Source organism: Equus caballus, chromosome 13, assembly GCF_041296265.1.
Source record: "Equus caballus isolate H_3958 breed thoroughbred chromosome 13, TB-T2T, whole genome shotgun sequence".
NCBI lineage: Eukaryota > Metazoa > Chordata > Mammalia > Perissodactyla > Equidae > Equus > Equus caballus.
The window spans coordinates 28,335,274-28,353,038 of record NC_091696.1 but is presented as its reverse complement, the minus strand read 5'-3'; the positions used below and the strand labels follow the sequence as shown (position 1 = coordinate 28,353,038).

The window sequence follows — 17,765 nt, the reverse complement described above, 5'->3', positions numbered from 1 at the left end:
TTTTAGGAGAGAGAGGACAGCAAAGATACTTTCAATATAATGTGGTAAGTAGTGTGAGCAAGGATAGCACACTGAGGAGGGATACTTAGGGACTGCAGGGTGTGAAGGGTGGAGGAAGGTATCAAAGAATACTTTCTGGAAGTGTGTTGAAGGGTGAGTAACATTCAGATTAACAAGGTGGGGTGGGAATTTTAGGGGTAGATGGGTATGTGGGAGTCGGGCAACTGAAGGAGAATTGGCCAGTAACTACCAGGACATGGTTTTTGAGAAGCGAAAAAGTGCAGGGTAGAGGGTGGTGGCAGGTAGGGGCAGAGATGCAGGAGCTTGGACTTTTATCTGATGATGACCGAACTAGAGTTTTAAGGAGGGTAATTGTGTGTTTAAAATGGAATTTTATGTAGATCTTACACACAGGCTGCTACGTGGCTGATGAGGATTGTGCCCAATACAGTGCTTCATTATGTGCTGTCTTGTGTTTTAATCTTTTCTGCTCATTAAATGTTGGAATTGAATTGTATAGTCATTTACTAATTGTTTCTTTGTGTGAGCGTGTCTGACCCTGCTAATTTGTAAGCTTCTATTAACAAGAGTTCTGCTTTTGTCTCTTTGCATTCGCGATCCAACTTGGACATTCACAAGTGTTCCATGAGTACTTGTTGACTTAATGAGAATTCATTGATTTCTGATACTGATTTTCAGTGAAAAAAAGTTCGATCAGTACTCAACATATTTTATTATCTATGTATAGAAGAATTAAGATCCTATTTCATTTATTTGTGTCAGTCTTTGGCTAGAGACACAGAATTTCAGTCCTGACAGGGTGGGTTTAATTTTTGGCACATATGTTAATACTGGTTGCAAAATAAACATCTCTAACAGAGATGACTCATCTCTAAGATATAGGAGAGACCTGTATAACATAACACTTGTCTATTCTGTGACTCAGAATAGAGATGCTATTAAGTAGCTTCCTAACCCATCAATAATGTTATCATACTAAAAACAAGAGTTTCACAGTAGAGGCCAAACATTTTGAAAGTCTTATTAAATGCTCATTTCTATCATAAAACTTTGTAGAAACATTATGTATGTTGTTTGATGACTGAAATGTCTTGAAATAATCTAGACTATTGTTGAATAAACACTTAGGAGAAACAACAGTTGACTTATCTTTATCCCACTTAATGTTATGTAACTCATATTTTATCTGTTTGATATTTGGATAAAGCTCCTAAAATGTTTTAAGAAAAGGCTGTCCTTTTATGGTGCTGCTTTCAAGTTGTTCTGTGAGATTCCTGTTGTTGATCAAGTTGCTGTTGGTGGGGTAGGAAGTGTAATTTTTGTCCTATAGTAGAACATTTTTTCATGTTTCTCATAGCACAGCTCACTTGTTTATGGTCACTAGAAGGGTGAAGAACTGTAATTACAATCAATTAACTTCATAAATATGTGGTTAAAAGTCGGAAGTTATAATCACAATGGTAAGTATGAGTTTATGAATGGGTAAAATTTTACACACTAAGAAAGTTGTAAGCTTTTTGTTTTCCTCAAAAGGCAGCAAGGAGATTGGTGAAATCCCTGAAGCAGGAATGTGGCAAGAGCCTTTGGGGCTCTAAATTCACCTTAAGGAATGGTTGGCAGCATCCTCTTCTGTGCCAGGCCAGGGCAACTCTGAAGGAATTGTACAAAAATCTTCTAAATCATTTTTGAAGCTAGTCTTTTTAGTTCCAGTTGAGAATAAGGACTCAATTGTAATTGCATTTATGTTGATTTGGTCTGTATTTTCAAACTAAAAATGACTTTTGGGGGATTTTTACATAGGGATATACTTACAATTTTCTGTGTGCTCCAAAGTTAAAAATACCTAATGAAAGTGTTTTATTTTTGTAGGTCCTCTGTTGCTAGAATTTCTAATTTTAGACATAATATTTACTAAAGCATTTTCTTTTTTTTCCTTTTTGAGCACAAAAAAGATAATGCCTTTAGAAATTGAACTCATAAAATGTTTATTAATGTTGGAAAAGGCTTATTGTGCTATAATGTCTTTAAGTAGAACGTATCATTTACTTACATATCTTGTTCCAGAAAGGATTTGTAATAACTTACAAAGATACATACGGCACATACTGTTGGTAACTTACAGAAATAAGGGGGTGATGAATTCAGGACGAGGGAGAAAAATTAAGATGGAAACAGGAATGAGATCTGTACACAAAGTTCTTGGACTGAAATCTTAAGTATGTTAGAGTGCCACAAATTTGACTCTGTTTTTTTAGTAGCCAGTTCAGAGAGAAATATAATCAGTTACGTGGTTGAATGATCATAAGACAAAAGGCCAATTTCTGCTTTGGATTCCCAAAGACTCCTTGTATTGTGAAACTCCTCAACTACATCCTTGAGTAAATACGGCATGCATTTCAAAGGGCTGTGTTGTGTTTTACTTTGTTTTTCAGTGAAATTCCTCATTGCCTCGTTGTGTGGGTTGATGACATAAAAACGTAATTCAGTAAAAGCAGTTCTGGTGCTGGCAAAATTATGTGGTCTAAGGACTTAGATCTCTAGACTGATTTAATTTAAGGAACTGTTTTTGATTATCTAGATAAGAAGACGGATTTCATGTTCTTCGGGTTTCCTTCCATAACTGTTTTGTTTCTCAGTGGAACTTTTATTACGAATTTATCAGCAGTGGGGTTTGAGTTTGTGTTTCCTGACAAGTTCCTTGAGTACATCTATTTTTTGTGTTGTTGGTTAATCACAGAGCCATGTTTTTAGCAGACATGCTTTATCATGGGGGTTATAAAAATGAAGGAGTCTGACAAGGACAAATATTTATAGGAAAGTCCCCTCACCTCCACACAGAGATGGGCTAAAGGAATACCAAACATTAGACCTAAGATTCCTTCCTGGAAGTAGATTTGGGATATTAGCTCCAGCACAGAGAGCATGGCTTGAAAAGTTCTGGCATATCATTTAATTTTAAGAAGGGAACAGATCCACTCATCTTGGATGGAGCGTCCAGTAAATTGATATATCTGTATTTTGCTCAAGCTAAAATGTTGCCCTTTTATGTAATAATAATTCACATTTATCAAGTGCTAAGGTGGGCCAGGCTCTGTGCTAATAATAAGCTCTTTACTTGGATTATCTCAATGTGATCATCTCCCCTCACCCTGCTTCTTAAAAGGAAAATATAACGAAATGTGATTCAGAACAGTAACTTGTTCCAAGTCATACAAGAGGTGCTGGAGATTTGAACTCAGGTAGTCTGGCTGACTTAGTGTCTGCACCTAACTAGGACTGTGTACTACCTGAGGCGCACGACTCTGGGCCCCCAAGATGGAGCTGGACCTGTACAGTTAATAGAAGTAAACACATTGGCAAGTATCAGAACCCACCGTTACAAAAAGCCATTGAATAGTTCTGGATCTTCCCATCCAGAAAATGTGCTGGGAGCTACAAGTTCAGGGCATTTAGCCATAGTTTGTAAAGCTGGAGAAAAAATACATCCTCTAGGCATCCTTCAGGACTGGGGAAATGGGAATATTGTTTTATGTGTTTGCATCTAAAATGCATGTTTCTGCTTTCTATTTGCTGTAAACGTGTCTCATGAGATCAGGAAATCCATAATGGTATTTATATAGAGAGTGTGCCATTCTGGAAAAAGAGGTTTATATTTATATTTCAGAGTAAAACCGGAGCTGGTAATGTCACCGCTGTGATTTGGGATAAATTTAAGTTATACTTTTGTAGTGACATTGCTTAGGTGTTTGTGTTTTTAAATCTCATTCTGTGTTTTATTAGGAATTGTATTGCATTGGAGTTGTACAGATAAGTCAGACCGTTATTTATTGTGAGTTTTCATATGAGACTATTCCGGGTAATTCCAGATCATTTTATTTTGAAGTATTATAATTCCTACAGTATACCATGACTTGTGACCTAGCCTGTGAAACTAGAGAATAGAGAACATCCTTATTCATCCTTAATCAGTAAACAGTGGGCGGAACTGTGCTTGTCTAAATATAATTATGTAACGTGGTGGTTCCTTAATTGCATTTCCATGAGCTTTTGACATTGTTTTTTAAATATGGTCCTGAAAAATGAGTTGGGCTAGTGACCAAAGTTTTGAATAGAATATTATAGAAGGAAGCAAATACAAAGTGTGAAAACAAAAAACAAAACTGTAGGCTGATGAAATAGAATGTCTAAAATCCATTATAATTAGCGTCTCAGGAAGTAAAATGCTTGGCTTCTGCTTAGCAAATAAGAGTGTATTTTTATTTGTATAAATTTATTAGCCATTGCAGTTGGGGTTGTAGTGTGATAAGTATGTAGATTTTATTTGTCTAGGGTTTCAAATGTTGAATAGTCATGAATGGACACATCTTAAATATCATTTATGAGAAATAATCAAATGGCAAAGTGTTTTCATACCCATATGCTAACTGCTGATGCTTCTACAAAACATCGTTATGATGTTACCTGCCCCAGGAAACAGGATGTCTGATGACAGAAACAATATGAAAATTCAGTATTTAAGTCCTTTTGAATGTCAGCGGCATTGAGTAGATACCTCTTTCTCCCCAGAGTCTATTCTTGTTCTTGGGCATTTTTGGGGAACAAATTACAGACAGATTTTTGTTGTTGTTGCCCATAAGAGGTTGTAGGCTAATTCCTTAAAGAAGAATTTTTGCCTTTTCAGAACTTTGGTTTAGTAAGTGAATAAATAAATTACACATATATTATAAGAGTCTCAACTTATTTCTTTATATATAAATAAAATAGTGCTTGAGAAATAAGTTGAGGTTCTTTTGAAGTTTAAAATTCTTAGTTTCTGGCAGAAAAACTGATCAGGAGTCTGGATTTTAGGCCCAACCAGTTCCACCCCAAATGCAACCAATAATGTTTGTGATGATGAGTCTGCCATTTAGATTATGTGTTAATGCAAAGATTTCAATTTTGTTCTTCATTAAATACTTCAGCTGTATTTCGGGAAGAAGAATCTGAGTACTAGAAAATTGCTTTAAAAGGTTTTTTTTTCTCCTTTCTGAGGGTTTAATTTTAGGAAGTATAGTTTTTATAGTTATGAATTTTAGTGACTTTATCAGACTACCCAGTCAGTAAACACTATATCATCTCAGAATGTCTTCTGATCCTTATTAATGTACAGTCGTGTACTGCATAATGACGTTTTGGTCAATGACAGACTGCATACATGATGGTGGCCCCATCAGTTTATAATGGAGCTGAAAAATTCCTATTGCCTAGTGGTGTCATAGCTGGCATACTAGCACAATGCATTACTCATATGTTTGTGGCAAGGCTGGTGTAAACAAACCTACTGCGCTGCCAGTTGTATAAAAGTACACCACATACAATTATCTGCAGGGCTTAATACTTGCTAATGATAATAAATGACTATGCTACTGTTTTATGTTTTTACTGTACTATACTTTTTATCATTATTTCTGCTTATAAAAAATAAAGTTTACTGTAAAACAGTATGCTGTGTTACACTGGCAGCAGCCTCATACATCTCGTGTTTACTGCGTCTCTTGATTGCATTATTTTCTCTTGTGTTTGATTTAATCTTTTGTTTTTTTCATTATGGCCCCTAAGCATACAAAATCCACTGCTAATGTTGCCAGTAAGAGGCCACATTGGGTGATTGACCTGGAAACAAAATTAAAGTGATTAAGGACTATGAAGGTAGAAAATCAGTGGTGGTTATTGCTCACTGGTCAGGCATATCCCATTCCACCATAGCTGTGATCTTGAAGAACAGGAACAGTGACAGAAGCTGTTACAGAATCTGCTTCATTGAAGGCAACAAGACTAACAGAAATTCAAGAAGGGCCTATATCAGACATGGAGAAACTTCTGATGACCTGGATTAAAGACCAGGCACAGAAGTGTATCCCTCTCAGCCCCATGACAATCACGGCCAAAGCAAAAAGTTTGTAATGGTGAAAGAAAAGACTGGATCTGACTATGATGTTGAATTTATTGCTAATTGTTATTCATTAAATAATGTGAAAGTGAGTAGTGAGTCTGCAAATGCTGATTTGAAGGCAGCTAAAGAATGTTTGGAAACTCCAGATAAGCTGATTGTGGAGGAAGATTACTTGCCACAGCAAATATTCACTATAGATGAAACCTCCCCATTCTGGAATTGGCTGCCTGAAAGGACTTTCATCCATAAGGAGGCCAGATCAATGCCAGGTTTCAAGGCTTTTAAGGACAGGATAATATTCTTGCTTGGGGCACTGTTTCAGGCTACAAATTGAGCCTCTTTGTGATCTGGCACAGTGAGAACCCCAGGGCTTTCAAGCATATCAGTAAGCATACACTGCCAGTGTACTGCAGGACCAAGAAGAAGTCATGGATGACCCAGCTTCTCTTCCAGGATGCCCTCCTGAATTACTATGCCAGTGAAATAGAGAAGTACTGTTTAGAGAATAACATACCTTTCAAGATTTTGCTTATTGTTGGTAATGCTCCCAGACATCCTGCTTTTTTATTAGTGCTCTTCATCCCGATATCAAAGCAGTGTTTCTCTCTCCAAACATCGCTTCTTTGATCCAATCAATGGATCATGGAGTTATAACAGCCTTTAAGACCTATTCCCTGAGGAGGACCTTTGCCCAGCCTATTGCTGCAACTGAGGAAGACACTGAGAAGACACTGATGTAAATGTGGAAGGATTACAACACCTGTGACTACATCAAGAATCTTGCTTGGGCTTGGGGCGATGTCACCAAGGAGTGTATGAGTGGCATCTGGAAGAAGGCACTCAAGAGGTTTGTCCATGACTTTGAAGGATTTGCCAAGGAAGAGGAGGCTGCAAAAATCAGCAAGGCTGTGGTTGAGATGGCAAACTTTAACCTGGGTGTGGATGAGGATGACATTGAGGAGCTCCTAAAGGTGTTTCCTGAGGAATTGACTAATGAGGAGTTATGAGAACTGGAACTCGTAGCTGAAGAAGAGGCAAGAGAACAGGAAATTGCAGGAGAAGAAAAAGAAGAACCTTTAAGAAAATTCACAGTGAAGAGTTTAGCAAAAGCTTTTGCAGACCGCAACAAGCTGCCTAAAGTTTGAAAACATGAACCCCAACACCAAAAGGTTTTCATTAATAGGAATATTCTGGTTATAAGCAACGTGGTACATTATCTGCTTGCAAGCAAATCCGTGATGAAAAAAAAAAACCCCAATCAAACCACCATAGACATATTTCTGAAAAGAGTGACACTTCCTCAAGAAGAGCCTTCGGCAAGTCCTTCAGGTGGTCCTGACGAAGGCATTATTATCATAGGAGATGACAGCTCCACATGTGTTATTGCCCCTGAAGACCTTCCAGTAGAACAAGATGTGGAGGTGGAAGACACTGCTATTGATGATCCTCACCCTATATAGGTGTAAGCTGATGTGTGTATTTGTGTCTTAGTTTTTAACAAAAAGTTTAAAAAGTAAAAAAAAATAAAAAATTTTAAAAATAGAAAAAAGCTTATAGAATAAGGATAGAAAGAAAAAAACTTTTGTACAGTTGTACAATGTGTATTTTAAGCTTTGTTATTACAAAAGGGTCCAAAAGTTAAAAAAAATTTATTGTGTTTATAAAGTTAAAAAGTTACAGTAAGTTAAGGATAATTTATTATTGAAGAAAATATATTTTTAAATAAATTTAGCATAAATGCACAGTCTTTCTAAAGTCTACAGTAGTATATAGTAATGTCCTGGGCCTTCACATTCACTCACCACTCACTCACTGACTCACCCAGAGCAACTTCCAGTCCTGCAAACTCTTAACTCCATTTGTCTTTTCTCTGCCTTGTTATATTACTGTTTCATCCATTTTAGTTCTACATATATTTTAAGACCTATAAGAAATTATTGTTTTGTATAATCAGTATTCATATACATTTACTTACATATTTACTCTTTCCATTGCTGTTCACCTCTTCCTGTATTTCTGTGTTTCTGTTTGGGATAGGGTAATCTTTTCCGTGTGAAGAGTTGCCTCTGGTATTTCTTCTGATGCAAGTCTGTATGTAATGAAGTCTTTGGTTTTTTGTTTGTCTGAGGTATCTTTGTTTTGCCTTTATTTTTAAAGGAAATAGTCACTGAGCACCACATTCTAAAGGGTGTTTATTTTCTTTCAGCATTTTCAAGGTGTCATTCCATTGTCTTCTGTTTTTTATTATTTCTTTTGAGAATTTAGCTGTTAATTTTATTGTTGCTCCTAAGAAAGTAATGTGTGTTTTTTCCTCTGGTTACTTTTAAGCGTTTCTCTTTGTTTTTAATTATCAACAGTTTAATTATCCTATAGCTTTGCATGGTTTTCTTTGTATTTATTCTGCTTGGGGTTCACTGAGTTTCTTAAATTTGTAGGTTGTCTTTTCATCAGTTTTGAAAATTTCATTCTTCTTCTTAATATTGCTTCTGCCCTATTTACTCTCTCCTCTCCTTTTGAGACTACATACCTGGTAGACTTTTTCAGTGTCCTTCATTCTCTTTATACTTTTTCCCCCTGTATTTTCTATTAGTTTTTCTCTCTGTTTCAGTATGGGTATATTTTATTGATTTTGTTTCCAGTTACTAATTTTCTCTTCTGCTGTATCTGGTCTGCTGTTAAATCTACTCTTAGAATTCTTAATTTTAGTTATTGTACTTTTCAAATCATTTGATTCTTATAGATTCCAGTTCTCAGTTGAAGTTCTTCATCTTTTTATGTGTTCTTTTCCCTTTTTTAAATAGGAAATTTAAATAACCATCATTATTTTAAAGTCTTTCTTTTGACTTAAGTGTCTGGGTCATTGGAGCATCTGTTTCTACTGTCTGTTTTTTCCTTTTCTTTTTCAGTTATATGAATGCTGGGTGCTGTGAAGAAAATGAAGCTCCAGTGATGCTATTCTTTTTCAGAAAGGAAATCTCCCCTTGCTTTTGCTAGCCAGGTAGAGTGGGGGCCCATCGTCTAATACTGTTATGGACTGAGCTGATGGTTGAGGTTGTGTTGCAGATTCAATAAGGCTGTGTTTTCCTCTAGTTTGCCTTTTACTACTAGCAAGTAGCCATCTGGGGCTTCCAACTAATTTTCTAGTGAATTCACAGGGGCCCCTCCCCCTGATGGCTTCTATACTGTAATCTTTGTCTCCTGAGAATAGTGAGATTGCTGAAAATTCTACTCTTGATTTTCAGAGGCTTTCAGTTTTTCTTTTGAAGCCTTCTCTCTGCAGCTGCAGAATTTAGTCAGTGTCTTTAGGGGAAAACCAGCCTTGTGTCAGGCTCATTTCTTCGACTCTCCTCTTTCACTGAGATCTTGGCTCCTTCAGTGTTGCTTTTCATCTCTTCCAAAAGCACTCTTGGTTCCTCTGCCTAAGGAAAGTCTGGATTCTCAGCCTTTTGCCCCAGAACCAGCAAATGCACTTTGGGAAAAAGTGTCTGCAGATTGTCATCTTGTTTCTCTGCAGTTCCTCTGTTTTTCCAGAATCTAGACCCCTCTAGTCTTGGTTGCTTCAACTGCTTTCTGATGCCTTTGAACATTGATTTTAAAAATGCGTCTAACTTTCCTAGTTCTCAGCAGGAGTGTTAGTGGCCACAAGCTACTTTATCATATTAAGAAAAGAGAGTCTCCCACTAGGAATGAAGTCATGAGAAGAAATTAATCTTTAATAATTGTAGTGCTTACTTTATAGCAGTGATTCTCAAAGAGTAGTTCCTAGCTGCATCACGTGGGAATTTGTTAGAAATGCAAATTCTCGGCCCCTACCTTAGAAACTCTCGGTTGGGGCCCAGTACTCTGTTTTAACAAGTCCTCCAAGTGATACTGATGTGTGCTTAAATTTGAGAACCATTGCTTTATAAGTTAGTTGTTTTGCTACTTAATTTTCTACTCCTACCTTCTTTGGGACCTGGAGAGTGTATAACGGACAAAAGTGAAAGAAAACTGTCTATGCAGGTACTTTGTCAATCTTCTGAATAAATCTTTTGATAAATTTAGAAAATATCTATCGAGTACTCACTCTGTTCCTGGCAGTATGCTATGTGTCTATGAACATGGAGTGACACCTAAGCAAGTAAGTGTAACAGGATGTGAGTACTGTTATAGCTGTATTTATAAAATGCTGTAAGAACCAGAGAGATAGGATTATTCTGTCAGTGGGGAAAGGGGAGTCAGATATTATTTGAATAGGGTGGACAAATAGAAGGGTATTGCTGGGCTTGTTCATAAATAAGACAACCATGTAATTTATTTTCCAAAGCGAGTAACTTTTGAGAATCAAAGCAGTGCTTTTATGCCAGGACAACAGGCGTAAGCCAGGACTGTTCTCACTCACTGGGGTATATGATTACCCTTTTTGTAAAGAGCAAGTGATGCTGTGAACCCACAATTCTATGTCAACTTCTGGAAAACTCATTTCTTTTAATTATTAATAGAGTTTACAACAATTCTTAATGGATGGTTTATTAGCTTCCTAGGGCTGCCGTAATACATCGTAAACTGGGTGGCTTAAAACAACAAACTTACTCTTTCACAGTTCTGGAGGCTTCAAGTCTGAAATCAAGGTGTCAGCAAGGCCATGTTCTCTCTGAAGACTGTGTGGAAGATGAGTGCTGGCAGTCCTTGGCTTGTAGCTGCTAGACTCCGTTCTCTGTCCCCACGGCCGTAATGCCTCAGTGTCCGTGTGCCTCTGTGTCTCTCAGAGCCTTCTTATATAAGGACACCACTCATTGGATTTAGGGCCCATCCTAATCCATTATGACGTTATTTTAACTAATTACATCTGCAAAGACCTTATTTCCAAATCAGTTCACATTCACAGTATTGAGGTTCAACCTATCTTTGTAGGGGACACAGTTCAACCCACAACAGATGGGATGGTTTTAGCAGCTTTTGAAAGTTTCTGCAGTTTGATTGGATTACACTTTTTTTTTTTAAAGATTGGCACCTGAGCTAACAACTGTTGCCAGTCTTCTTTTTTTTTCCTGCTTTTTCTCCCCCACCCCCCCTCCCAGTACATAGTTGTATATATATATTTTTAGTTGTATATATATATTTTTACTTGCAGGTCTTTCTAGTTGTGGCATGTGGGATCGCCTCAGCGTGGCTTGATGAGCGGTGCCATGTCTGCGCCCAGGATCCGAACTGGGGAAACCCTGTGCCGCTGAAGCGGAGCATGCAAACCCAACCACTCGGCCACGGGGCCGGCCCCTGGATTACATTTTTGTTACTCATAAGGCACTTCTCAAAGGCTTAAAACATAATACAAATATTTATTTGCTGAGCCATCTAACAAATCTGAATAAATACATGTTCAATCCAGACAATTGCTTTTTGTATTTCTCTCATCTCATAGATGTGTGTATATGTATCACTTTGCGCAGCTTCAGCAAATGGCTGAGGATGAAATGGCTGCTGCAAAGCTTAAAACTGAGGTATAACTTTGGGGAAAAAACCGTTAATGGTTGAAACCACCTTATATATTGCAGCTCGTTATTACATTTTTTTCTCTTGCCTTTTTTTTTTTCTCTGAGGAAGACTGTCCTATGCTGACATCTGTTGCCAATTTTCCTTGTTTTGCTTGAGGAAGGTTTGCCCTGAGCTAACATCTGTGCCAGTCATCCTCTGTTTTGTATGTAGGTTGCCACCACAGCTTGGCTGATGAGTGGTGTAGGTCCGCACCCAGGATCCAAACCTGCAAACCCGGGCTGCCGAAGTGGAGCATGTGAACTAGGCCCTGGGGCTGGCCCCTTGCAGCTTATTACTTTAAGTGGAGTTGAGACATCATTTTTGGTCTGTTACTTATGGAATAAATTGACCAGTTGGGGAATTGGCTGCTTCTGTGGAAGAGAGAGTAGAGCACGATAGGAAGTAAACTAGAGCAGCCAGATGATTTTGCATGTAATTTTGAGTTATTAGCCTGGGAAATGGCATGCTCAGGTTGGAGTCATAATTTCACTTAACTGAAGAGAGTGCAATTTAGTATGATAGAAGATTGTTGTCTAGAACTCATTCTTCAAGAATGCTGCTCTGCTGGCTCAACTCATTCCAGCAGCATGAATCTGCATTATGTTGCAAGGGTTTGATTATCATTTGGAATTATTTGGGCAGGCTAGCGTTTGGATACTTTGTTTTGTTACATTTAACATCGAAACTCGGCTGTTGATTCTCTGTGACATTCACTTTCATTTTGGAAGCAATGTCTTTAATGATATGAAAGTTGGTGAAACTTGGATACAGAGTTAAAACACTAAGTCCTTGATTAAATGGTGTCTTCATAACACATAAAGTCAAGGACTAAAAGATAACAAAAAGAGCACATATAAAAAGAAAAAAGATGGCAGAAAAATGAGCAAAGAAGATGAACAGTTAAATTCTTCAAAGAAGATAGACTAGTAGTGGCCAATAAATATCTATAAAAATGGTTAATCTCCTTAAGGAAATGCATTTAAAATGAAATGATTTATGTTTTTGCCATTCAGATCACCAGAAATTAAAGATTCATAATGCAATGTGTATGAGTTTGTGTGAAAGCAGGTTCTTTGGTACACTGTAGGTGGGAAGGTAAAGAGGTACAACCTTTTTGTGAGGTCAGTTTGGTAGTATACTATCAAAACTTAGTTTAGTATCAAAATTTAAAATGCGCAAACTCCTTTCACATTCCATTTCTGTTTCTAGGAAGCTATTCCCGTTTCACGAATGGTCTGCTCATTCTCTTATCCTGCACTTCAGAGATTTACCAGTTCTTTTTATTTATTTATTTATTTATTTTTTATTGAGTTATTGATAGGTTACAATCTTGTAAAATTTCAATTGTACATTAATGTTTGTCAGTCATGTTGTAGGTGCACCATACCAGTTCTTTTTATTGATATAATTTCTAAATATGATAAAAGACTTCATTCTCCTATTTATTTAAAGTATTTTTCATAGTCTCTTATTTGCCTTTCTATTTTGGTTCTGAGTGGGGCCTTTTAAAAACTAGATAGAAGTTTCCATTTATGTATTCAAATCTGTTTCCTTTTTGATTTCTTCTGCAGCAGTCTTTTTTTTTTTTTGAGGAAGATTAGCCCTGAGCTAACATCAGCCGCCAATCCTCCTCTTTTTGCTGAGGAAGCCTGGCCCTGAGCTAACATCTGTGCCCATCTTCCTCTGTTTTATGTGGGACACCTGCCACAGCATGGCTTGATAAGTGGTATGTAGGTCTGCACCTAGGATCTGAACCAGTGAACCCCGGGCCGCCGAAGCGGAACGTGGAAGCTTAACTGCTGCACCACCGGGCTGGCCCCTCTTCTGCAGCTTTTAAGCTTAGCCCTCACCTCTTTAGAAGTTTCATAAATACCTAATTTTAGTTCTTTCTATTTTTCCGTTTGTCTTTAAAAAACTTTTTTTTTTTTTTAAAGATTGGCACCTGAGCTAACAACTGTTGCCAATCTTCTTTTTTTTTTCTTCTCCCCAAAGTACCCAGTACATAGTTGTATATTCTAGTTGTGAGTGCCTCTGGTTGTGCTGTGTGGGATGCCATCCCAGCATGGCCTGATGAGCAGTGCCATGTCCGCACCCAGGATCCAAACCCGCGAAACCCCGGGCCGCCAAAGCAGAGCGCGTGAACTTAACCACTCAGCCACGGGGCCAGCCCCCAAAAACTTTAACTCTTTAAGATACCTGTAATTAATTTTGGGGGTACCAGATTGCTGAGCAGTTACTCCAACATTATTTACTGAAGATTCTTCCCTTCTCCTCTTTCCTCTAAGAAGAAGTTATTTTATGTATTATATTAGCATTCATTTTTGGGTCAGTTTATTTTGTAGTGATTTGCCAGTTCTGTTGCTAAGTTCACACTATTTTAACTAGTCTTCAGAAAACTAAAATTCAGTAAATTAAATTAATTTAGAAAATTTAAGAAAACTTCTTGCCTGTTTATTATTGCTGATGAAATATGAAATAATTTTGTCAAGTTCAAAAAAGTCTTAGAATTTTATTGTCATTTATAATAAACCTATACATTTTTAAACATTTGCCACTTATATAATATTTAATTTTCTCATACTGTATCCTGGTATGTCTTACCAACTATTTGAGCCTTCTTTATATCTCAGTATTTTTATGTAGATCACATACTTTTCTTATTAGAATATTTCCTAGGTGTTTTTACATTTGATATCATTGTGAATGAGATCTCTTTATATTTACTAACTTGTTATTGTTAGGCTATTATAAGAGTTCCATAGATTTCCCGTACACATATTTAGCTTGTTTCACATGAACACAAATTCTTGTGTGAAGTTTCGTAATTTTAGAATTAATTAATTCCTCAGTGTTCATAGTGTTTTAATTTCCTCTTTCAGGCCTTCTAGATATATAGTCATATCTTCCATACTATACAGTCAGCGCCACGAGGACTAAAACTTTATTTTTACTTACATTTGTATCCCAATTACCTGTCATACAGTGTAAATCAGTGTATAAATATTTGTTGAATAATTGAATGAGTGATGAGTTGAGAAAGCACTACAAGAGTTTAGTGACTGTCTCTGTATGATGTTTTTCTTTATTTTCTTTCCACTTTATTTTCTGCTTGTCTATATATCTCAGGTTTTTTAGAGTAAGCGTCTTTTACCTCTGCTACTAGAAAAAGCAAACTTAAGGACAAAAGTTTACCTATAAGTTTTATTTCTTCACTGAGGTCAAGAATAGTTTGTCATTTTGGTAGAATTGATTGGATGTTTCCTATAAATCCCAGGTGAGTTGCCTACAGGTATGATCTGTGAGGATATGACGTTGAACCCAAGAATAGGAAGCAGGACTCTCCCAAGGAGATAGTGGGAAGCTACTCAAATCCTCAAAGTGTTGTTTCTGTTTTTGTTTCTTATGAGATCAATCTGGTTTGCATGTAGAGCCTTAGGGAAGAACATATACAACTCTCTGGGCTTTGTACTCCTCTGCCCTTTTTTAGGGTACCTCAACCCATATTAAATCCTGGCCCTGGGGCGTAATTCTTGGGAATCTCAACTGTCTCAGCAGTAGAGATCGTTTTTCCTCTGTCTTTCCTAAGGTGAGTGGGATAATTGAGCTATGTATGCCCAGGTTGCTCAATAAAAGCCTACTTATTGGAGTGGGGTACTCAAACAGGAGCTGGGTGTGGCCCCGGTGACCTCTCTGCTGGGTGCAGTGGTACTTTTATAGCTTTCCTCTGGATTGTGGCTCCACTGACTAGGGATAGGTGTTTCTGCCCAGGAAAGACAGAATCGAGTCTCAGGCAGTTAATCCCCCGTGTTTCTCTCTAACTGAAGAGGATACGCTGTCCATATACTTGTCATGTCTAATCTGAGTGTGCAGACTGTACTACCTGCTTTGCCCCACCGAAACAGCTATCATCACCATTACATAGCTTTTCAAATCATGGTATGAACTTTTGGGGGTTCATTTGCTTTCTTTGTTTTCTATACTTAGAAATTGAGTGCTATGTTTAACTGTATGATACACTTTGGTTCCAACCTATCAGTCATAGGTATTTCTATTTAAAAAAAAATTTTTTTTTTTGAGCAAGATTAGCCTTGAGCTAACTGCTGCCAATCCTCCTCTTTTTGCTGAGGAAGACTGGCCCTGAGCTAATATCCATGCTCTTCCTCGGCTTTATACATGGGACGCCTGCCACAGCATGGCTTTGCCAAGCGGTGCCATGTCCACACCCAGGATCCGAACCGGCGAACCCCGGGCTGCCAAAGTGGAATGTGCGCACTTAACCGCTGCGCCACTGGGCCAGCCCCTAAAAATTTTTAAGTGGAATTTCTAAAAAAGTTTTTAATTTGAAATTACAGATTAACAAGAAGTTGCAAAGATAATACAGAGAGGTCCTGTGTACTCTTCACCCAGTTCGCCCCACTGGTTACATCTTACGTAACTATAATATCAAAACCAAGAAATTGACATCTGTACAATGTGTGTGTATAGTCCTGTGTCGTTTTATCATGTATGTCGATTTCTGTAACCACCACCATATTCAGGATACAGAGCTATTTGATTACCACTAAGATCTCCCACATGCCACCCCTTTATAATCACAAGTCCCCAAGACTGCCCCCAGGTTTGGTAATTCACTGGAAGGACTCACAGGACTCATGTATTCCTGGTTATGTTTTATTACAGTGAAAGGATACAAAGCGGGATCAGTAGAGGAAGATGGTGCATTGAGCAGAGTTTGGAGGATACTAGACATGAGCTTCTGAGAGTCTTCTTCCAGTGGATGCATTTACTCCCCCAGCAACAAACTGTAGCAACACATGTGAAGTGTTTTCTGTTAGGGAAGCTCGCTTAAGCCAAAGATTCCAAGGTTTTTATGGAAGGCTGGTTAACATAGACACAAGCCTCTTCATGATTGACGATTACTGTAACTCCAGCAACTACCCAGAAGGAGAGCAGGTGTTCACCATACATCACAGTGTTTGCACAAACTGTCTAGACAAGCTGATACTGTGTGGTTCAAGGCTCCAAGCATACAAAACACCCTTATCAGTTAGTACATAAGGACACTCCAAGACCTCTGTTCCCAGGAGCTGGCCAAGAGCCGGTCTTACAAGCAGGTCCTTCTTAGAATGTGCATGATTTGAGCAACTCAAGCTTGCTTGGTTAACTGTTTCCTGCACACCTTTCCTTACTCTCCCTTGTTAGAAATAGGTAGGATTTGGGGAAACAATGCTGGACCCAGGGTGGAGGTGAAGGTTGGGTAGGTTGGGATAGGTACTACTTTAGACAGAGTGGCCAGGAAAGACCTTTCTGAAAGTGTGACGTGAAAACTGAGACCTAAATGATGAGAGAGAAAGCAACATATGAACAGCAAGGAGCACAGCATTCTAGGCATTAGCACACATATGCAAAGGCCCTCAGAAAGAGAGAAGTAGGAAGGAGGCCTATTCAGTTTTCTGTTGTTGCCATGACAAGTTACCACAAACTTACTAGCAGCTTAAAACAACACCCATCGTTATGTCAAAGTTCTGTAGGTTAGAACTCCTGGCTGGCTCAGCTGGGACTCTGTTAAGGATCTTGAGAGGTCAAAATTAAGGTGTCAGCCAGCCAGGGCTTTTCTTCTCTGGAGGCTGTGGGGAGAATCTGCTTCCAGACATACTCATGTTGGCAGGATTGAGTTCCATGTGGTCATAGGACTGAGGTCTTCATTTGCTTGCAGCTGTCAGCGAGGGCTTTTTCTCAGCTTCTGGAAGCCACCCACATTCCTTGGCTTATAGTCTCGCCACATTCAAAGCCAACAAAAGTGCTTTGAATCTCTCTGTCTTTGCATTCTGCCCTCTTCTGCTGCTTTTTATTTTAAACACAACTTTATTGAGGTATAATTTACATTCCATTAAATTACCCATTTAAAGGGCACAATTCAGTGGCAACCATCAACATGGCCAACTTCAGAACATTTTCATCACCTCAAAAAGAAACCCCATACCCTTTGGCTAATTCCTTTATTCCCGTCCTCTCCCTCTCAGTCCTAAGCAACCACTAATCTACTTTCTGTCTCTATAGATTTCCTTGTTCTGGACATTCCTAGGAATGAGATCATATAGTACACGGTCTTTTATGACTGGCTTCTTTCACTTAGCATAATGTTTTCCCGGTTGTTTTTGTTGTAGCATGTATCAGTACTTAATTCTTCTTTATGACTATATAATACTTCATTGTGTGGATATACTACATTTTGTTTATTCATCAGTTGATAGACATTTGGGTTATTTCCACCTTTTGGCTATTATGGATAATGCTG

General features: G+C 38.0%; 1 protein-coding gene across 6 annotated transcripts in view; it reads left to right on the top strand.

The window, feature by feature from the left end:
• The window catches only part of RABGEF1 (RAB guanine nucleotide exchange factor 1), a 75,575-nt gene that overhangs the window by 1,348 nt on the left and 56,462 nt on the right, over positions 1-17,765 (top strand). For 2 of the 6 annotated variants that reach the window (XM_070231783.1, XM_070231787.1), the window contains exon 2: positions 8,860-8,951. The exons of the other annotated variants lie outside the window; for them this stretch is intronic. The gene's annotated coding sequence lies outside the window, so the exon portion shown is untranslated. The remainder of the gene's footprint in view (positions 1-8,859; positions 8,952-17,765) is intronic. 6 annotated transcript variants of the gene reach the window in all.